This window comes from Pagrus pagrus (genome assembly GCF_965226575.1).
Source record: "Pagrus pagrus genome assembly, chromosome: 6".
In the NCBI taxonomy this organism is placed as follows: domain Eukaryota; kingdom Metazoa; phylum Chordata; class Actinopteri; order Spariformes; family Sparidae; genus Pagrus; species Pagrus pagrus.
In genome coordinates, this window is record NC_140190.1 from 4,867,923 (window position 1) to 4,891,863 (window position 23,941).

Consider the following 23,941-nt stretch of genomic DNA (forward strand, 5'->3'; position numbering starts at 1 on the left):
TGATACTATCTGTCACTGCAGATATCACGGTCTGTGGATTATCGGGGACATTGTTGTAAATCTATTTGTTTCATGCTGTCAGAACCAAAACCAAAATTCTACTCATCTCCAGGATATTAAATGGAGGCAGAGGTCTCTCAGATGAATCATTTGAAAATCTGGATAAATACAACTAAAAGATCTGCATGTCGAGGTTCTGGACTTGTTTGTAAGCGTTTGTTCGGTGTCGAGTCAGATGACTCGAACACAGGTCAGTCTCCAAGTTACTCAACTTTGACTTCAACACCAATGACTCTTGACATCACTTGGATTTTAAATTGTAATGACTTGATATGTTTGGACCTGTTGGTCTAGACTTGGGTAATGTTGGTCTGAACTTGAGACTTTTCGACTTGGGACCTGATGGTTTTGACTTGGGACCTGTTGGTCTCGATTTGGGACCTTTTGGTCTTGAATTGGGACTTGTTGGTTTTAACTTGAGACTTCTTAAATTGGGACCAGATGGTTTTGACTTGGGGCCTGTTGGTCTTAACTTGAGACCTGTGGGTTTTTACTTGAGGCCTGTTGGTCTCAACATGAGACATGTTGGTCTTGCTTTGGGACCTTTTGGTCTGATGACCCTTTAGTCTTGACTTTGGCCCTGATAGTCTTGAATTTGGGACCTCTTGGTCTTGACTTGGGACCCATTAGTATTGACTTCTTTCCCGTTGGTCTTGACTTGAGATCTATGTCTTTACCTCTGACCTATCAGTTTTGACTTGACTGGACTTTAGACCTATTGGTCTTGACTTGGGACCTGTATGTCCTGACTTGTGACGTGTTGGTCAGTGTCTTGTATTGCTCTTATCTGGCATTAAAAGCACTTTCCAGTAGCTCGCAGCCATATAACCTGCAGCAAGTGGTACCAATGAGCCTCAGAGGGGAAAGCTGACGTATGTTTTCAGGGTAGCTCAAGGACATGGAATATTTTTCTACTATTGGTCACGTGCCTAGCAAAGAAAATATCAGAGTACATTCGTCAAAGGTATCCCTTAAAGGGCCCTCTATGCTGGCTGAGCGGAGCTGAATTCCACAGACACGTTACCGTAAAGACTCCCCGAAGAGTTTTCATTTCTTCTCTTAATCTTCATAACAGAATCTTCCATGCAGCGCAGCCATAGTTAGGTCAGACCTGGCTTCGGCGTGTCTCTTCTTCTCTTCTACTCCATCTGCTATTGCAAGCCCTGCCCTGCTCTAACCGAACACAATTCATCGCTTCATCCAGCCTGCTGTAATTTGTCCTCCAGGATTGGTACAAAAGATTCCTGGCGTTTTTGAAGCGAGTCGTGCAATCCGAAGAGCTCCTCATTATGAATGTACTTGTTTATACAGTCTGACCGGCTGGCTTGACTTGCTCTTGAGTTCCCCTGAAGATCAATAATGTCCTGCAGACAGCAATGGTAAGATTACATAAACAGCTCACACGATGAGGGCCCCATATACAGCATGACAACTCTGTAACAGCACCTTTCACACCACAATATCTGCTTCTTATACTCGGGGAGCTGTCATGAGTGGACGGGCAGCAGGCATGCTAATTTATGAAGAGATCCCCTCTGATTCTTATAAAAGTCCTGCTAGCCTGATTGCTCTGGTGTAAACAGTTCTGTCCCCGCTCTCCAGATCAAGCCATGCTCCGCTGCCCTGCAGAGACTCTACACCCTATATGGTAAGCATAGTAAAAACACTCGGGGTTAGGACCCAAAACAAATTATTCACAGGGACCTCTGTTTATGGAAGTGTCACCGTCTTGAAGTTTCACATTTTTGCAAGGGTTTCTGTCCTCTGCTGGAGCCCAGCTGTTCAAAACTTCACTCTTTAGAACAGAGGAGAGTGAAGCATTAACCCCTGTGGTGACCGTACATTTGTGCATTCAGATCCAACAGCACATCTCAATGCCATAAATCCCTCATGATCCATACGTCACATACACAGGATTAAAGTTGACATCCATGAAAGCGCCACGCGCTCTCCAGCACCTGTGAGACCTCCTCGTACCAGCAGATGTTACTCACCATTAGGCTCCATCAGCTGTTCGGTTTATTAAGGGTACACATGTGTTTCATTTGTTAAGCATTTTCCAATAATGGGGGGATTTATTGGCATGCTAACACCTCAGCGCAGGAATAAATCAGACGTGGATACGATGCAGAGCAGAGCCTTTGTGACCTTGCTGGGGAGTAGTGACAGCTACTAGACACACAGACGGTGTTTGGGCTGATCGGCTAATGCGTTACCCAGCTGGACCCACCCACACGCTCTTATTATGGAGGTCTTGTGCGAGTGGCCCTGGAAGGTTGGCCTTATCAAAATTGCTGCTGTGAAGTATCATTGTGACAGGAGAGGAATGCTTTTACATATCACAGTCTGTGTTTTTTTGTGTAAATAATTTAACTACATTTTTCTCACTGTTTATTCTGAGTTTTGCTTTAGAAAAAGAAAATGTGTGTCGTCTGTGTGTTGGTTATAGCCCAGTCTTTCTATGTTGCTGTCTCCCATTAATGAAACTACTTTTATAATAAATTAAAGGTCCTATATTGTAGAAAGTGAGACTTTCATGTGTTTTGGGGTTTTTATTCAGGGTTAGGTGCTTTATAAATACTCTCCATGGAGAAATTCACACAGCACGTATTTGGAAACTGTGCCTTCAATCGAGCCATCAGCAGCCCGAGCCGTGCTCCAGCTGTGGTCGCAAAAACACCAGCAGGACTCATGAGGAAACAGGGTGGGCGGGGTCTTCTCAGGCCTGTGAGCGCTGACCAATCAGAGCTGACATGGCTTTTTTGGAGGGGGGCTTTTATTGGTCAGATTGATAACATTTCTATGTAGACAAATCATTTATTAAAAATAATAAATGCACAAAGCTTGTAGAAAGGTGCAGAATAAAATAAAAGTGTGTATTGTTACTCTTCACTATGCACCATTTGTATACACTTGATTGTGTTTTTTTAAGGTGTTACGCAGTGATAGTGACAGTTTCATGCTGTAGAAGTGAACTGCTTGTTTCGGCTCTGGCTCGGCTCATCAAGGAATGGGTCATTTTAAAGACAAATACAGTAAAGAGATAAAACTCAAACATTTGTTAGAGATGAAGCACTTTAACTGCAGTGTTACCCAGAATAATATCTAGCATGTGATTTAAAGATCGACTGCGCTGTGACTCAGAGCAAAACTCAACACAGAAGCCAAAGTTAGACCCAAAAAAGTAAACACATGAGTCAGATGATCTAATGTTTGAAAATTAAGTGTTTAAATTTAGTTATGTCATTAGTGTCATGAAAATTAAAGCTCCAATATGCTCTTTGCACCCCCAACCTTCGACTAATTTGTCAGCTAAGCAGTTAAAAAACTGAAGCGTGCTCATGTAACACAATTATTCAGACAGGGTGGATTACATAGCACAGCTTGCCCACCCAAGCTTTACTATAACACTCCGGCCGTAAGAAACATTTCCATATTTCAGACTCGAGTTGGCACTTTTTCTTTCAGTACGAGCCGCTCAAACATCAGCTTTACTGCTCGCTCAAATCCATGAACTCTCTTATAAAGTTCCCCGTGTCACAAACCCTCAACATCCCAATCCCGTGGGAAAAACTCTAACTTCTTAAAATGTTCCACCTCCGCTGCCAGCTCAGTATGCGTTAGCCTTAGATTTTCATATGCCTCATGTAAGTGACTGTATCCTGTTGTGATTTTCTCTCTTGGTACACGCTCACAAGCAATTAACACCCCCAAAAGACGAAATCAAATGCATGCTATCTTGATCGAATGCTACCAGCAGAGAGTTCCCTTTTAGGCACACAGTCGCACGTGACTGGTTGCAGCCTTAACGAATCATACTTGTTATTGTCAAAGAAACAGCCTTGACACACCTCTGCCCTTCCTCCTAACAATGTAGTTACTCCACAGCCTTGACAGAGTAGCCTGACTGTATGAAGGCTGCCATATTTCTGGCTGTAAACCTCCCTTCGTTTGTGATATCCTCTCTGTTCCTGCTGTCTGAGTGCTGACTGACTGGCTCTCTCAAGTTCCATTTTTTGCCCCGCTGCTATTGTCGGCACCGCACCCATCAAGGTTAGCTCTCTTGACTCTGTCAGCATCTTCTCCAGCTGTTCCTTTGTATAGTAACCACGAACGTTGACATGAAGGATTTTAACTCCTGCTGACTTGGGAGTTTTTTTTTTCCAGAATGATTCATGGTTTATCCTTTACAGTGCATGACATTGGAAGCAAACCAGCAGCAGCACATCTAGTTTTTTTTCAAATGTTCCTCTGCTGGGGTTGCAACAGCATTTATTCTATTGCCACCTGGCCCAAAGACGGGAGCTCCTCTCTCCTACAGAAAACACTGCTCCTGAAATGCCTCGTCAGTAGTCCGGACTTTATATCCACGACTTTGTGGCATCACACTAACGTCACCATGTCACACATTTCCATAATTTATGTCTATGAGCAGTGAGCAGTGCTTGCTCAGTCATGTGTGAGTTGACCAATCAGAGCAGACTGAGCATTCGATAGGGGCCTTTAAAGTTAAAAAGTAGGATAAAGATGTTTAAAATGATGAAACATGAAAGGACCAAGAGCCACGGCAAACAATAAAAGGACACAGAGTCAGCAGCAGAAGCCATTAATCAGGTAAAAGATGAGGTTGGTAAAGGGTAACTTAAAGGGTAAAGTTAAAAAAAACAACCTTTGTGGCTCTGGGGGAAGTTGCATGTAATCTGATAAATTGCCTAAAGTTGCATTGTGGGTAATGTAGTTGGCCAGTTTCGAAAAGGAAGAAGAATGCATGAAATAAAAAAAGCTGCTCTGTGTTTCTGCTGTATCGGCGTCCAATGCTTGTCCGGAGTATTGCTTTTTCAAAACCTTATGCCTACATTACCCACAATGCACCTTAGCCACTGAGTGACATCACTGGAGGTAATTTGTGAGATTACATGCAGCTTTCTCTGAAGCCACAAAAGGTTTTATACTACTACTGTATTATCACACATGCAGTAGTGCTCACCGAGACCTGTAAACACTTTGATGTGTAAAATTGAGGAGTTACCCTTTAATCTGAGAGATTAAACCTGCAGGCTCCTCCAGCAAGTTTTCAAATCCTTGAAACTGTTAATAGTCCAGAGCCTGATGAGCGTAGCTAAGCTGAAGTGCCGCGTGATAGACACTCAGGCAGCCGGCATAGGGAGGCGAGCACTGAAGTGATACGTTCCCTTCTTCCTGTTTTTGTTGGCACTGCAGCTCCTGCATCTGTACGAGCTGAAGTTTGCAAATCTTGGATCTGACCTCTAAATGTTGTACATGAAAGCCTTAAGTGCTATTTGTACAAGTGATTGATGAAGGATATGATTGTGTTTAAAGTGGCTGTTATTGAATGATTACCTCCATTATCAATGTGGAAGAAAAGCTGTAAGCGCTCACTAGGATGTCCATCCCCCTCTGTTTGAAACGCTGTTTTAGCTCCTGTCTCTTTAAGAACCCGCCTTCCAAAATCAGTCTGCTCTGATTGGTCAGCTGACAGATGCCTGACCCAGCACTGCTAACAACAACAGAGCAGCTACGCTTACGTGCCAAACTAGCTGTTACACATAAATTATGCAAATGTGTGACATGGTGATGTAGTGTGATGTCACAAAGTCACAGAATAAAAGGCGGTATTACTGATGTTTCTTTTACACGCAAGAACATAAATAAAACACAAGAAAAACAAAACAAAGTGCATGATGAAGAACTTGTAAGATGGTAAAGATGTCGTGTTTACAAATACGACACAAATTAGGAAAAAAATCATTGAAAGAATCCTTTAATTTTGGAGGTTTTCCCCAATTGTCTTTGATTTCTGTAAAAAAAAACTGAAAAACTTTAGGATTTACCAGAATATAAAGTAAAACACGAGTCTGGCCCTCTGTGTGACCTCTCCTGATAATGCCGGCCTCCAGATTCATGTACAGTATGTACGATGTGTACTCGAGAATTCAAAGCAGCCCTTTGAGGCAACTCGCAGAGCTGCAAATGGGGAACTGTGAGCTCTGTTGTCCATGTCATCGGGGACATGGGCAGTCCACTTTGATTTGACAGGTTCTCTGCGATCCCGTCGGGGTCTCTGTAGTCCTTCAAGAGCTCCGTCGGTGCCCTGCAGGACGCATCAGTTCTGCTCTTCATCTCTGGCTCTGCTGTTGATCCACAGACTTCAGTGGTCAGTTACTCACAGATGCAAAGTCTCTTTCATGGACACTATCAAACATTCAGCGACTATCCTCCATATTCCTTCTAATCCACGTGAACTATGAACTTTGAATGATCTGACGCTTTGTTGTTAGCCCTTAAAAGTAAGTATCCCCCTTTAACTTTCTTTCTTTACACAATCCCCGTATAGGAAGAAAGCTTTTTGATGTGCATACTGTACATAATTAGAGTAATCTGTGCAGAAAAACTGCAGAGTGCCCACCTCTTATAATTCACCCCAAGGACTTAAATCTGCTGAGATGAATAGTGATTTTTGGGGATAACAATCCTGTTTGTGCCAGCTCCTCTGTGTTATTTGCATGCCTGCTAGGTACTCAGCTAAGAAAAGAAAATAGTGCAAAGATATTATCTGCAGAGGGGAGGTCAGATTCTGAAATAAATAGGCTTTAGTTGATATATTTCAGTGGGACTTTGATACTGATAAAATATATTCACGACTATTTACAGGACTTAGCGTCACATTATGCCAGTTTAGCGCAAGTCTGCATCACAGATTGTAGCCTGATTGCAGCATGTGACACACTGTGGTGCCAAGGAAATGTAGTGTGTTGTGTTAAAACGCAGACCGCGCGCTTATGGCGGCCTCAAAGCGGATAGGGACCCCTCTTTGCTATAAACTGCACGGTTAATGACGCCAGCGTGCAGCTCGTGTGGTAGCCTGGGCCGCACCAAATCTCCGTTCCCAGGGGTAAACGTAATCACGTGGTTAATCATTAAGACGCAGGGCTGTGTTGTGATCAAAACTGCGGCGTCCACACACAACGCTCCCCCTGCTCTTATAAAGCATATTTAGACCATTAGATAAGCCACAACTGACAATTAGGCTGTTGGCAGTCTCCCCCACACGCATTTTCCTCGGCCTGGTTCACATTTTAGACACAATCTTTGCACGGAGCGAGCAACGGGGCCGCCTTATCAAACTCTTTAAGTTTTTATAGCTGTTCAAAATGTTGACTCTGTGACGATCCATGCAGGGAATTAATCCTGTCACGCAGTAAATTGTGCCGTTGTTGTTGCGTTTCTTTGTGTGCGGCGATTCGAATGTGCATGTGGAGGCCATCTTATCTGAGCCAGATGTTTCCAGGTTTTAGCTCATGTGACTTAAAGGGTGTTAAGTAAAGGAAATTACATCAGCTGTCTTCGGTTTCACAGACAGACTACTGTCACATGTATCCTCACATTCAGCCCAGTAAACAGGAAATGGCTTGAGACAGTAACAAATCATTTTAATGAGCTCCATGAGCTGCAGAGAACTAAACAAAGGTGTACTCTTTTATAACTCACCTTACTGGGAGAAGATGAAATGTTGGGATAAAATGATATCCAAAGAAAATCACTGCAAAAGTATTTCTGGGTATATGTTTTCATTCTTGTGAATGTGGCCGTCTTTCATGGCTCTGAAACAATTTCTGGCGTTTTCCCAGACGGCTCCTCTCCTGGAAGCCGCGATCACCTGTTGTCCGGCAGCCACCTGCTCTTCCTCGCAGAGCAGCGAAACATCTGGGACCTGGAGAGACTTGGCTGCCCTGTGTAAGCCCAGTGAGCAGACACCAAATCATAGAGGAAAAAAAGAGGAGAAATAAAAAGAGACTCACAGATGTGCATTGCAGATTAATGCTAATAACCCTGATGCAAGGACAGGAAAAAAAAAAAAAAAAAAGCTCAGGGATCCAGATGTGGGGAAGAAGGGACTCCCAGGGGGAAACTCCTGCCCCGAGACGGGACGGAGAGGAATAATTCATCCGCACATGAACGCTGCAGACGCTGCGTGTATTGTGTTTGGGCCAAAGGGTCCTTGCGGATGTCTAGTGATCAGCCGTCATCCACTGAATCATCCAAAAAACGAGGGGGACAAATTAGAGGAAATAACATCTTTCCAACTTCCAATGTGCCTTTCCAAAAACCAAAACCACAATCGAGCAAAAGTGTTAGAACTGAATTAGGTCTGAACAATGTGTGTTTGTGCTAACGAGCCTATGAAGCTACCAATGGTAGCCTGGAAAACAAGTCTTAGCCTTCCTCCGAGGCCAAATACTGTGTAGTATGTGTCCACTGTAGAAGGCTGGTCCTGGATGCTATCATAGCTAAGCTAACATTAGCAGCTCTGTCCTGCTGTTTGGATTTAGTGAGTAACAACCCATTTATCTTTATTTTGGCGAAACTCATAGTTTAGTCTTCATCCTAAAAGCTTGTAACTCTTGTAACGTTAAAAGTTAAATATAATTTTGAAAACTGAAAGCTGAACAACCAAACACTTTTATTATGGAATAAAATATCTCTACACTGCAAAACAGTGAGTTAACTCATGGTGCTATCGTTAGCTGGCTTATTTAGCTGCACCCCTATCGCCTGCATAAATGTTGCTAAGGTTGTTTCTGCAAAAGTACAGATAAGTTAAAACCTAATGTGTTTTTAGGTTGCTACTTTGTTTAGGCTGAATTTTAAATTCCTCTCTCCTCACTGCACTGTGCTTGTGGTTTGCATAGGTTTAGACACAAAAAACACTTGTTTAGGTTGAGAGGAAAAATCATGGTTTGGCTTGAAATAGCCTGCCTGCTTTGGTCGCCACAAAAACAGCTGGAAATGTCCGTACAGTCAAACTGTGGTCGGCTGTTTGGAGGCCTTGTGTCTTGGAAGAAAGACACCATCATCCCCTCCACCTCTCGATGTGAAAGTCAGCTCATAAGCCTTAAGCCAACCCTGGAGGTATCTGAGGTTTGCAGAGACGTTTACTGCTAACATTATATCCAGGCTGCTGGGCTGTTAGCTGGCTAGCAATAGCTGAAAACTGCCACGAGTCAATTTTTGGTCTACCTCGGTCTTCAATAAAGGAACTGATCTTCTCAAAAATTGCTAGGCCTGTTCTTATGCATGTGTAGCCTAGCATGAGGAGGCTGCAACTTTCATTTCGTTGTGCACTGACGGTGTTGAATGTCAAATAGGCCTGAATGAACTTGATTTCTCGATATGCACAGTTGTCGACTGGACAGCTCGACAGGTGTACGGAGATTCTGAAGCAACATTTTTGACATTTCTCTGCACCGCCGTCATCACAAACACCAAATGCTGCTCCAGTAGCATTCCAGAGTCTTGGAAAATGTGAGTGTGTACAAGCACACTTGTATCTTCCTGGTTTTGATTTCATTTTTGATGTGATGTCAACAGTTGAACCTGGAAAACCCAGTCATTCAGTTTCCTGTATACATTTTCTGATAATTGGTGTGCAGTCGTGTGTTGAGAAAATGTTTCATACTAACAAAGAACACTCAGAAAATTAGATTTGCTGTTTACATGCCACTGTAGCCTATCGTGGTTTCCACTGGTGTGTCCACGAGATGTTTACATCTGCAACACATAACTGGGATACCCCCCCCACAAAAAGTCGATCACCTCAAGGCTACAAGTGTTGCATAAGCACAAGACGTCACGGAGCATCGAAGTTGCTCTGCAGACTTCTGGTTTTTATTTTAATTTGTTGCCTATCCGTGCCCAGGTGGTGGTTACAGAGGCAAAAAAAAAACACATCTACAGTTTCTTTCGTGCACCTTCCTCACGCTGCTCCTGAGGCCAGCTGGGAGATGGAGTCCCTCCACTGAGTCCTGGCTCACTACCAGGGTTTCCATCAGCCAGTTGTGCTTGGTACACCTCCAAAAAAGAGGAGTGGCATCATTCAACACTTCCAATGATCTAATAACTCTTAATAAGACCAGAGCTGATGATCACTATTCAACAGCTTAATGAAAGGTCGGGGAGGAGCACGGCTCGGGTTCCAACGCAAACAAATATAATTCCTGTTTATTGATAATTTAAATCTGTTCATTGTAAGGGGGCACTGGAGCCATCACTTGCTCTTGTTTGCTTAGAGAAACCTCCCCGGGATTACAGATGGCACAAAGTGTAGTTTCTGCTGCTGCCTGAGTGTGTTCATTGGCACTGCCGAGGGGCCGTGGTAACACACTGTCGAGGCAGAAAAAAGGTTTGTGTTGGATGAGAACCAGGAGAGAGAGAAGGTTGCGCAATATTAGGCTGAGCTCACCCCTGCATAATATCTGGGATGAGGAGGGACAGAGGCTGCAGACAAAGAGTGAAACTCAGAAACGGATGGAAGGGAAGGGCAGCCAAGCTGTCCGGTCCAAATCCACTCCTAATAAAAGGTGATGAGTGGAGTGTAAGTCAGACTTTGTCGTAGAGACTTTGTCAGAGTAAGCTGAGACCAGCGCTCCAAGTGTGTATACATGTGTCAGTGTGTCCAGCAGATAAAGAGAGATTGTCAGGAGGTGAAAGTGTAACAATGAGCTCATTTTCAGCTCCGTCGGGACAAACTGTGAGATGAGATAACACCAACACACACACACACGCACAGCACCACATTATACAACAGTGTCATCAATACAAAATGCAGGTGTGCAGCACACACACTGGCACCGACCCAGTTCTCTGTAGCTGCACACACACATGCTTACCAGATGCATCTGCAGTGTGCCATAAAGCATACATGTGTCCATGCACGCATATGCTGAAGCAGCAGACTTGCACACCATATCCACTGATGCAAGTGTGCATAAGAGAGTGTTATACATTGTTAATGCAGCATCATTAAAGGCAAAAATGACATGGTGCCGCGATTTGCTCCAGGCTCCTCTGCTTATTTATCTTATTGCTCAGGTAACCATTAAATGTCAGGGCAGCGAGGAGAAGCGGCTGAGATGGATTTGCTCATCTGCAGCACCCTCTAGTGGAGATACAATGACATTAGAGTCCACAGCAGGATGATAGAAAAAGCCTCAGCTGCACATTTTAGTGGTGAGCCATACACAGTAAGAGAGAGCATCAGCATCTCTTGAATTATTAGTTGTTTTAGGACAAGAACGTATATGATTGACTGTTTTGTTTTTCTTTTATTTTCATGTCATTGACACAAAGTAGCAGACCATCATGGGTTTGCAGCGGCCAATCATTACATTTCAAAATTACAGATTATTTTGCAGCTCGGTCTTAAAGAAGATATTCTGTCTTTGCTCCCAAAGAAGCCTCGCAAACATGATGAAGCTACAACAAAGGCTCATTTCCTGAAGCACAGCTTAAGCTTTTCATAATTATCAAACCAACAGAAATCAGGATAAATGGAGGACATTTTAGTAAAAAGTACACTGCTTACATCCTTGTAGAGTCTAAATTACTCCCAACACCTGCGCTATTCTACTCAGTTCCCCCAACATGACTTAATTACAGTTATTTTAGTCGATGTAATAAGGTACGACACCTACACCCGGTGCATATTATTGTTTCTGTCATTGTCGTATCTGAAAAATAACTCTTGTAACTCTTGTTTTTGCACCAATGAAATAAAAAAAGAGAAAATAATCATTTTGATAATACCCGAGAAAAGGGGCAGGAGGAAATGAAAGTGTCTGCAGATACAGCTAGAATGATTATATAAAGTTATATAAAGGCTCTACTTCCAAAGGAAACAAATTCTCATCTCGTCAACAACAGAGGAGCAATAGAAAGCATCCTGACTACAAACATTACAAACTGGCATGGTTCGTGCACGGCCCAGCACAGGAAGGCTCGAACGATTAAAGGCCCCAGAACCTTACTGGTACCATCTACAGAGCATCAGCGACATCGGTGAAGTGAGATGTCTGCACAGATGTCTGTTCATCCTGCTGCCATCTGGCAAGAGATACAGAAGTATCCACTGCTGTACCACCAGCTTCTTCCCTCAGGCTGTGAGACACTCCACCATAAAAACAAGATTTTCTCGTGTTGCATAAACGGACTACAACTTGCGTTTCGTTTTTCATCCCTGTGTGGTGGAATAAAACATTAAACGAACCTCGAACCTCGAACTTTGTGTTGCTGCAGCTTGGAAAACCATTTACCCAAGGACAGAAGCGGCTTCAACTCAGATTTCATAATATCATTATATCATTATGTAATGTCATTATATTTGGCTTGACTTGTTTTTCTAAGATCTTCCTCACACACCTACCTTTCTTTCACTCCTTTACCACACCAGCTGCTGTGTGCATCACAGATGTGTAAGAAAAGAACCTGTAGCCAAAACAACCTAAAACCTAAAACTTAAACATAAAAAATGGCTGGTCAAATATAATCTTCCAGGATTTACTCAGAAAAAAACGGCAAATGAGGCAGTTCTTCCTTCAAAGTGTTTATATTCTTTGAACTTGTGCACACAGCGTACTAAACCCCTGTCGACTGAAATGCAAAAAAAAGAAATGGTGCAGTATACTTTTCTGAGATGCATCTGAACTTGATTGAACCCCTCCAGCGCAGACAGACACTTCTGCAGCGAGAGAGGATGAGTGTGTGGAGGAGCGTAGACTCGCGACCCCCGAGCCAAAGTCTGCATTCCAGAGCGGTACAGTACAGTCCAGAGCAACCGTGGCACATTTATCACAGCAGCTGATGTACAGGAAGCTGCTTGGCTCGTTGCGCGCGCTTTCTTGTGCCAAAGTGTTGGGGAATAACTGAAAAGTACATCGTATGCTGCCACGCTCCTGCTGAAAAAAAACAAAAAAAACAAGTGAAAAGTCCTGCACCAGCCACCGTCTGAGAAACAAAAAGAATTAATCTGTGATGCTTGAAATTGACATGAAGCTGCCGGCTGGATGCCAACATACATATCCAACTGGGATGTGATTTCACAAGAAAATAAAAGATGACTATGAAGAACTCGCAGTGTACTGTCATTTGTGAGATCAGAGTGCAGAGAGACTCTGGTTCACTGTGGATCTAACTTTCAGGCAGGGGGGGAATCATTAAAAGAGTCCCATCGCTTGATTTCCCCTATGGCAGTGTGGCCCCCTTACACACCCCATTGTTTCTCAATTAAATTGAGAGTGTTGCAGCGTGCAAGTGCAAGAGAAAAGTAATCCAGCTGCACGAAAAGCTCAAAGTCTGTCAATCAATTATCCCATTAGTGGAAAACTTTAGAGAAACAGGCCTTTGTTTGTCTTGTGTGATTACTGACTCAAGAAGACAAGAAGCGAGTCCATTTGAGGCAGTGGTCCGTGATAACGAGGCGGACGGGGAGGGGTCCCGCAGTGACCTCACTGATACCCACACCAGCATCTGTTATTTATTTATTTTTTTTTTGCACAAAAGCATTAACTTAACAACAGAGCCAGGGTCATCCACTATTCTCTTTATATAGCAATCACGAGAGGCAAAATGGGGCTTATTGAAATAATGAGCATGCACACACACAAACATCTGACACGGGCTCTGCAGATTTCTCTCTCGGCTTTGAAGAGAACAAACACATCGGTGAAACTTTAAGCATTCTCTTTATTTCTCTTCCTCAGATATGTTGTGAAGAGAAAAACAAATATCATCTCAGACTCCAAAGCGTCCAGCTCGTCTCCAGTGTACAAAACTAATCAGCCTGTGTTACTCGCCCAAGGTCTTCCCATTTTTTCATTAGCGAGATGTTCAAGCCCCCACAGTGAGGCAGACATGAAAGGAGAAAGCGGAGCAGCTCAAAAAGATGGCTTCGTCTTCGCAATTTGTGTCAATCTCGCTTGCTCTAACGTGTTTACAGAGAGATCAATTCCCAAACTCCAAGGGCCAACATTGTCAAAAATGAATAATTTAATAATGATAACCTTAAACTTTCTGTTTTGCTATAATTGCCTCTGTAATATTCTTCCTGAGTTGTTTTTTTTTTCTGTGCCAAATAGACATGACTGGAATCAAAGTGGTGCTGCTTGTTTATTTCACAGTGATGACAAAAAAATGTGTGTTTTTTTAATGACTTTGACCTTCCACTGTTACCAGATTTGGAAACGAGGCCCGCCAAAGCTTTTTCGTCTGTGGAGCCGTGATGTCTTCTAATCTGTCCTAATGTCTACACAACTTTTTTTTTTTTTTTTTTAAATGACTTTGCTGATTTCTTGAAGCATTTTAAATGAACTTAGAGAGTTCACACAGCTTAGTTTTTCCTCGCCCCCTACTTAGCCCTTTTCAATCAGTCTGCGGCACCATACCACCGCTGCTACATCCAGAACTGTTTAAGATCTTGCATAAGCATTAAGGGGTTGGTGAGTTATCTGCGCTCCGCCGTGGCTCATCAATGAATTATGGTCTCCGCTGCTTTTCTAAAAAGATACCGCAGATCTGCTTAGCCGATGAAAAAAAAAAAAAAATTACATCAACATCAAAGAAGTCCGCTTAAAAGAGCAAGTTTAGAAGAATTAATATTTGATAATGCTGAAACCCTGCATAAGCACACAGGCAACGAGTGCCTGATAATCTCTTAAGAATATTAAAAGCTCTAATATGCCATATTTACTGATATTAAGGATTAAAACAGCATATAATATGCGTTTAAAAATCGTTTTGCATATCAAAATACAATTTGTGAGCAGTGATTTAATGGTAGTTAATAAGACTCATTTCAAAAGGAATAGTGGGGATGGACACAGCAGGCCTCCCTCTGCCACCTTGTGGTTATTCTGTACTACTGCAGGGATCAAGGAGTGTTTTAAATATTAGTCTATTATCATTATCTTAATTGGACGCAGCCATGTGGGGTATATTTGTGCAAGTCTAGTCGTGAGTTAAAGGGGCGAGCCACTGATTTCACGATGATCATAATGAGTATAATTCAACCTGTGTACTGCGGCTCTCGAGGAGATTTGTCACGTCTCAGAAAAATGCCATCTTAATTATTCAGTTTTGAGATTGGAGACTCATTGTGTGTTACAAATGTGTGGAGTTTGATGTATTAAGCCACATGCTGATATATTGATATCCAAAAGCTTTCAACACATAATATTGTAATTTTGACTTCACCATATTTATTTGACAGTAACAGTTACTCAGTGGTGAAATGTAGCAAGTACATTTACTCAATTACTGTACTTAAGTACAATTTTGAAGTGCTTGTACTTTGCTTGAGTATTTTCTTTTTCTGCTACCTTATACTTCCACTAAAACACATTTTGGAGGCAAAAATGTAACTTTTCTTTACTCCTCTGCATTTATTTGATGACTTCAGTTACTGGTTACTGTGCAGATTGCATGAGCTACAGAAGCACATATTCATTTTCTCACAACACTGATTCCTATAATCAGATAAATGCTTTAAATGCAAATGCAATCTGATAACTAGCAAGGCTGGTCGACCTCTCAAATGCAGTATATACATACATGTACATACAATTTTACTTGTAATATAGGTATAAGTATTGCTAGAAAATGATTGATTTTTGTTATTGTGTCATGTGCGCAGCTTAAATGGGCTTACAGGACACCATTATTACATAAATGACAAACAAACAGACCAGAAAAGGAACATAACTACAAATAGTGATAAAAAAATAAACCATCTTGACTTTTTTTTTTTCAACCATAAGAAAAGCAGGTAGTCAACTTACAAGCATTAAAATAATGTAATCATTTGATTCTCTCATCGTGCGCGTACCAGAATATTTCTGGATCTTGAACAGACATTTCAGATCAATAATATCAGATACATTACATTTAATATCAGATGCTTTAGGACTTTTACTCAAGTACTATTTGCATGGGTGAAGTAATAAAGTAATATATTTTTCTATGTAGTATGTAAGTATGTCCCCTGGGTACTTTCTACAACACTGCATTTACTTTGCAGATTTTACTTGGACAACCTGTGACCGCTTTTTAAGACACGATGCATTTTAAAGATTAAACTACACGACTGCACACAGTCGCCCTCACTCACATCACGCATTAGTAATCATTAAACAATGTGATATATATTTACACAACATTATCAGAGGCCGTTCTGCCGAAAAATAAATATTTAACTTTTGATACTGTGATTAAATTTGTCTGATAAGACTTTCTACTTAATAATTCAAACCCAGGACTTTAACTCGCTGCGTTTATCCGAACACTCTTCTCTCTGCTGTGATTTATTAAATACATCCAGTGATGGATGCTGCTTATATTTTCACACTGATTATTTCCTCTTTGCTGCTCGGTCTCCAGTTTTAATATGAATTTGAAGATTTCACTCATTAAATGATGTGTGTCAGCTTCAGTAGCTGCATCTCGTGCTTTAGTGCAGCACTGGGCAAAGCTCCTCTGCTGACTCTGAAGTCTTTGCTTTGGGATCACCTGCTTTAGAAATTAACATTAACGTAATCTTTTAAATCAAAGATAAATCGTGTTTTTATTCAAGAAAGACATTATGACACGCCACGGTAGGAAATGCACAGGTGTCAGTAATGTATTAATAAGTGTCTGGAAAGAAAAAGGTCATCACTGGCAGCTGATGCAGACATGGGACTCACGTTTGGACCAAAGCTTAATTTATTATAGAAAAAAATGAATTTCAAATAGCGCAGAGTGGTCAGGTGCTGACCTTGAATTGAAAATGAGGTTTTTGAAACAGCCTTCATTAGCGAGCCGTCTCACCTGTGCAGCTGCAGAGAGAGACGGGGCTGCGAATGGCTGCATCTGAGTCAGTGAAGTCAGTAATTCCTCACACAGCATTGTGCCCCGTGATTTAAACTGGTTTCTCTGCCTCTCTTTGTTAACTAGCTTCAGTATAATGATGTAGTTTTCTGTGATGTTCCAACACCATGGCTGGAGGCAGGAGTTTAGTCAGCAGCGTGCAGGATCAAGACAAAAAAAAAAAAAAAATAATAAAAAAAAGTGAGCCACTGAAAAATGGAGAAAAATGGCTTGCAGTACCCCAAGGTAGGAAATAAATTGCAGACGATAACTAGTGAAGCGAGGCACAAACAGCATAATAAATTGTTCGGGATTTTTTTTGCTCTCATTCTGCAGAGCAAAATCAAACTTTGGAGTGCACAGCTGGCAGGCCATTAAAAGAATTACTTCATGCTCTGAAAACAGAGGGCTTGTGTCAATCCCTATATCTCACACACACACACACACAAAAAAAAGACAACGCAACTCCCTCGGAACTGCTTTGTGTTTTCTGCCATCTAGGTGGGTGCGGTGATAAGCTGAGATCAGTGAGGCAAGCACAAATACAGTAAGTGACTTGGAAATAGCTTTGAAAGAAACATATCTCCGCTGAATAAGGAGCTAAACCTAGAGTTAATACGCACTGGCATGGAGTAGATAAATATTTATGCACAAATATTTATGTCTTACAGTTTCTCAATATATCAATATTAATGATTAATGATCTGCATTCCACACATTTAATAATTTAGCAAAAATAAATAAGTCATATTTTCGCCCACTCTATAAATATTCAGCAGATTTGGAGGGAATTTTAGTTGTCTGCAGACTTCTTCTTCTTCTTGTTGATAATAGCAGTCACTGGAGCAAACGTACATTCAAAGATCTGTTAGTTGTTTGCTTAATCACATCAATGATTCATGTGTGTATGTGAAAATGAGAATTACCACTCCGATCACCACACACAGGCCGTGACTTCCTCGATGCGCTGAGCAAGAGCAGACTCATATTATGCATTTAAAAGTACATTATGGTTTATCGTTGTGGGTTTTTATAAATAATAAGAGAGTCTGTAGTAGCATTTAAGTGGAATTAAAGGATAAGTTCCCCCCAAAACTGAAACTTCAGTCATTATCTACTCACAGCTACGCCGATGGAGAGTTGGGTGAAGTGTCTGCAAAACATTTCTGGAGTTAAAAAGTGTTGCAGCATTCTTCTAAGCAACTGAAGTAGATGGGGATTTGTTTTAAAACGTTAAAAAGCAACTGAAAAACAAAAATAAACCTTATAATGACTCTATACAGCTCGTGCGGCGTAACCCAAGTCTCCAGATACCCTGTGATCCCAAACTGATTTGAAAGACAACTTAAACCCCTGACACGCTGTCGAGCTAGCTGAGCAGCTAAAGTGACATTTTCTGCTTAAAACAGGGTGTACGCAACATTTATTCACATCAATTTGTGATCTTAGGGCTTCCAGAGACTTGGATTACGCCGGACGAGCTTTATGGAGCCATTTTATGCTGTTTTTCGAAAGAGTGCTGCAACGCTGTTTTCCTGTGAAGCTCCAAAAATGTTTTCTGGACTAAGAAACTAAAGAAACTTGAAAGAAAAAATGCACATAAACATGATCCAGTCATTTGGATGTCTTAGAAGGGCGAGAAGGTGAATTAAAACATATTAGTTCATCATTGTTATGATCAGAAATGATGTTAGCCACGCTGAAAAGCTTGTGTTCCTGGAAAGTATGATGGCGAATCATGTTAAGTAGCACGTAACATTTAAAGGAACGATCAGTGTAATAAATAACACCTGGTGTAAAACACATTGCTGATGACACCATCTCTTCCCCCTGACTCATGAGATTTCAAACGCCTGATGGTTTTTCCTGTCGAATCATGGAAATACAGCAACTTGGGTGAGAAAAAAACCATGCAACAGTATTAATAATGCATCCTCAGCATGCATTCTGCATCATTATTCTACAATTTAAATGAGGGTTAAAGCTCACTGCTTTACTCGTACAAGAGCAATTGAACATTAAATATACAACAGGAGCGTATTTTCCCCCAGTGAAACTGTCATTACAACCATTTTCATATTCAGTTCGTGGTCACAGAAGACAGATTTAACCCTGTCGGTCCCGTCCTGCTTGTAGCTACAGTTACAGTGTGACGACACTGCTGTGGTTTGTTAAATTAACCCAGAGGACAGAGCAGAGCAACAGTAGATACTCTTCCCTGATTGCAGTAATATAGGCCAGCCTCAATAAATAATAGATAAAATGTATTAATGTACTTTAATTTTATTTTGGATGAACCGTATCACAGTAACAGACCATTCGTGAGGCCATGTCTGTGTGTCTCTGGTCAATAAAGGGTTTGGATTTAAAGGACTAGTTCTCCCAAAGATAAAAATTCACTCTCTAATCACTCCATGCTGACGGAAAGTCAGGTGAAGTTTCATAGAACATTTCTGGAGCTTTACAGCAAAACAGCGTTGCAGCGCTCTCCTTAACAATTGAAGTAGATGGGGACTCGTTAAAAATAAAACAAAGATGGCTCGTTTGCCGTAATCCAAGAAGCCCAGAGATCCCAAATTGATTTGAAAAGACTTTATTTAGATCTTTTCACAGGACAAAATCTTCACTGTAGGCTAGCTGCAAAGCTAAAAGCATTTGCATGCACCCTGTCTGATGTGGGTAGACCGAGCCCCCAGGAGGAGCACCAGGTACGTCACCTGATGCACTGCGGCCCAAAAAGAAGGAGAAGGAAGAAGGTGCTGTAAGTCACAACGCCCACGAAATGACTTGTTTCACTGTCATATTTTGAGCCATTCAGTCCAATAACATTAGGAAAGTCTATAAGAGCCACATGATTCAATTATTGTATCCTCGTTCAAGTTAGCCGGCTCTCGTGCGCACATGGAGGAACCCCGGCGAGTGTTTTTTGGGCTTCATGCAGCACTGAGCAGCTTTCATAGGAATGAACGTGGCTCCGCCTGGAGGGTCGTGTCCACTAGTTATAGGTCCATTGGGTCGACAAGCTCAACTGCACATTGTGGGTGTAAATAACTAATATCTGTTCAAATACATTTGGTCTTCTTGAGACTTGGATTACATCATTTTTTATGTTTCTTTTCCAGTTGTTTTTCTTACGGTTTAAAACAAGTCCCCGTCTGCTTCAGTTATTCAGGGCATCACTTTTCTTTTTGCTGTGCAACTTCACCGAACTTTCCACTGATAAGGTTGGTGACCACAAAACTACTTAACTTCAATTTTTGGGGTGAACTTGTCCTTTAATCTTAATTGGGGGAAATGTCACACACACTTTAAGTCATGCACCTAGTATGTAAAAAATAAATAAATGCTGTGCTGTGATATTTTCCCTCCAATTTAAAATGCTGGGCTCATTTTTCACTGCAGTTCTGTAGGTGAGCTGGTCCAGGTGTGTGTGTGTGTGTGTGTTTGGACCGGTACACTGGACCTCAGGGCTCCTGTGTGCACTTCAGGGTGACGCTCGCTCCCCTGTACATCTCCCTCTCCTCCGGACCGGACCGGAGCGCAACCTGCGTGATATTTAAAAGCAAAATGGCGACAGTGTGAAGAAGAGGAGGAGGAGGAGGAGGAGGAGGGAGAAAAGGCGAGCGACGGTGTCAAGTGCAATGACAAACTTGAGGACGCGAGTGGTCGTCGAGAGGAGCAGGTAGGTGTTCACAGCCCGACGGCGACACGGCGGAGACCAGGTGCGTTGCGTCGTTAGCCGGCGACGTGTCGGGTGTTAAAACACCGCAGTGGCTGTTAACTGGAGGAGCTGCTGGTGTTTTTTACCTGTTAAAGTGGTTCAGCTGCTCCAACACTGACACTTTGCTGAGGCTGTGTTGTGTTTGTGGGTCACAGCAGCTCCAGCTAACTGCCGCATAGTGTGGAGGCTAAAGGTGGCTGTTTGAAAACTAGCTTAACTGTTTCAGTTTGTTGTGATGGACGAGCCGTTAGTGGGAGACTGGCAGCTGAAGTTCAGTGTTTACATGGATCATTTACTGCTCTGTGTGTGTATTTAATCATCTTAAAGCATTGTTTCACTGTAAACTTCATATATTAAGTTTAATATCGCTGTCTGACTTTAAATGGCTCATTGGGAACAGAGATTATTAGAGAGAGGAGACTTGTTTGTAAGTTATTTTAATGCCAAAAGCAAAGTTGAACTCTAATTAACCCGTCAAAGTGTCTGAAATCACTCCCTAAATACTAATACTGTACTGTATTTACAAGGATGCATGATATATATCCGACAGATAAATTATCGGTCCAATAATGGAAGATATACATGATCGGTTATCGGCAGATAAAGAAATTATAGCCGATAAATCTCTACAAAGCCAAATTGCTTTTGTTGGCTTAGCAAGTGCAGCATCTACACACATTAGGTGGCGGTACGCACCTTTACAGTTGTTTTGTGAGCAGCCAATAAACACAGAGAAGAAGAACAACGAACACGCTGTTGTTGCGCTCGTAACGCCAAACATGTCGTCACTGGTGGGAAGTTAAACTGTAAAATCTTAACATAGCTATTTAATATCAAGTAAACCGTCTTTGCTCACTACGTCTGAGCCTTTCTTGCACTCAGGTGTGCATGAAAAAGCATAAAAATGTTGGTTTCTGTTATCGGTTATGTTATCGGCATCGGCCATGAGAGGCAGGTAATTATCGGTTATCGTACCGGCTGAATAAAATCCATATCGTGCATCCCTTATGTTAACCTTCACAAATTTTATTTCATTGTCCAAATGCTGTGGGATTAATCTACTACATAAGAAAGTGTATTAAGTAATTACATTAAAATTGGCTTAACAGGTGCAGCATCTACACACAGTAGTATGGTGGTATGCACCTTTACAGTTGGTGCATTGTGATACCTTCTCTCCTGCCCTCTGGAGGTCGTTGGTGATGTCACTGACGGTTGTTTCAGGGTTTTTCTTTGCAGCTCTCACAATGTTTCCGTCATCAACCGCTGATGTTTTCCTTCGTCTACCAGTTCGACATCTGTTGCTGAGTACACCAGCGGTTTCTTTCTTGGCTATGGCCAATGTTTGTGCATTGGCTCTGATTGATTTTCCATCTTCTCTCGGCTTCAAAATTGCTTGTTTTTCTCCCTTAGACAGCTCTCTGGTCTGCATGTTGGTTACACCTTTTTAACTATAAGTGTAGTCGACGAAGGGAAAACCCAAAGCTGAAACTGAGAGTGGACATACATCTGAGCCTTTCTTACACTCAGGTGTGCATGGAAAAGCATAAAAATGTTGGTTTCTATTACCGGTTATTTAGTCGGCATCGGCCATGAGAGGCAGGTAACTATTGGTTTTCATATCGGCTGAATAAAATCAATATCGTGCACCCCCAATATTTACCTTTCACAAATTTTACTTTAGTGTCCTAATGCTGTTGAATTTATCTACTACATAAGTGACCTCAAACATTCCCACAACAGAGGGTAGAAGCGTGCGTCCACAGCATGTGCAATACTTTCTTTCTACTTTCCTCCAACAAACCCACAATGAAAAGTGTTTTATAGATTTTATGGAAATTGCAGTACAGTGGTGCAACACTATACCGGTCTGTAACGACCAAAAATGACTTTGAATAGCAAGAGTCTCAATTTACTGCTCACTACAGAGTAAACCACTAGATTTCTATAATGAATGACTAAGCAAGAGATTGATCTCAGGCACAGTCTACAAGTCTAATCAGCGGATTAATTTAAAAGCACCTGTGTCAGTGTGCAGGGGCATTATAAGACTTTTTTTGTAATTATTGCAGTACTGAACATTTTGTGGTGTTTTTTTGTTCTGGACACCTTGAAGGGCATTATCCAGCTCTCACCATGGTTACTTGGCAAAGAACAAGAATAAAGAAGACCATTAATTTGTGATCAAAGTTTTTCACAAGCAATAACTCAGTTTCCATGGCAACACCTGAGGGTTTGACTGATAACTGGAAACAGTTAATGCAGTCGCATAAGATGATTATGCAATAAAAATGTTGTTCACTACTCCAGTAAATAGGACAAAACTTAGAAACAACTTAGCAATGGGAGATAAACTAGTACAGCTATTAGCCAGAAAGCTCATGTTATCCTAGTGTGATTCAAAGTCAGTAATATTGACAAACAGTAAATATAATTTGACGGCATGTTGTCTAGCCAATGTCCCCAAATCAATATCAAGATGTCCACGAACAAAGGACAGTCCATGCGTACGGCCGGCGGCAGCAATCGAATTCATTCAAACAAATGGCTTTTCATTTGAAATTAGTTCAACCTTGATTTTTGGAAAAAAGTAAGAGTATTATTTTGTATGTTTATTGTATGTGAAGTTGGCTCATAGCATCGGTTCTGAACTGCAAAGGTTGCTTTAGCATTCTTCAGATTTTACTTATTTCCTGTGAAACTATTATGGACACTCAACAAAACACAGATAATGCAGTGATTGATTGAACTGTTCTTGAGATTTTTCTAGAGGTTGCTAGAGGACACACTTCCTGGATGGTGCAAGAAAGCATCATTGTTTTTTCTGTGGCTGGCTCAGTGGTTTTGCAGTTGAAGAAACGGATCTGGGGGAGTTTATTTACATTGTAGTTGTTATCAGCTCAGAAATAGGGGTTTTGTAAAAATCAAAGTGTAGACCTACATAAGTGAGTCCATCACTCCCTGCAGGTGTCTAAGGATGAGCGCTCATGGCTTTCATGGAAGAAGTCAGTGGCAGCTTAACAGCCTAGTGTAGGTTTTACTGCATTAGTATACCACAGAGAGTAAAGGAGTCAACTGCTCGACTAAATAAATCAGATGGTTGAGGCGTGTTATCCACAAATTGATTATATGTCACTTGACAAGGTCAAATATTTTAACCAAGATGCCCGAAGTCCCTGAATGCTCAGCATAGCAAACAGTTATGTGTTCTCTGTTGGCCTGGCTGGCTGCTTACACAGCTATAAATGAAGACACCTGGGACTACTTAAATGGGAGTACACTGGCCTGAATTAGCAACTCAGCTGAGGAGCAGCTGCAGAGAAGAGATATTTTAGTAATCAGGTGGATCTACCCAGAACATTGAGGTCTGCAGAAAAATACATCAGAGGGGAAGGAAATAAGGGCGCCATGTTTTCACAGGTTCACATCAACTGAATCAATCTACGACTCATTAAATCATCTGCA

The 23,941-nt window shown here is 41.7% G+C and overlaps 1 protein-coding gene across 3 annotated transcripts in view; it reads left to right on the forward strand.

Annotated features, from left to right (window-relative positions):
* Positions 1-20,224: 20,224 nt before the first annotated feature.
* Positions 20,225-23,941, forward strand: part of znf644b (zinc finger protein 644b) — a 30,687-nt gene continuing 26,970 nt past the window's right edge. For 2 of the 3 annotated variants that reach the window (XM_084355297.1, XM_084355298.1), the window contains exon 1: positions 20,227-20,437. The gene's annotated coding sequence lies outside the window, so the exon portion shown is untranslated. Of the gene's footprint in view, positions 20,438-23,941 lie in introns of all 3 variants that reach the window. The other variant, XM_084355299.1, reaches the window with a different exon arrangement.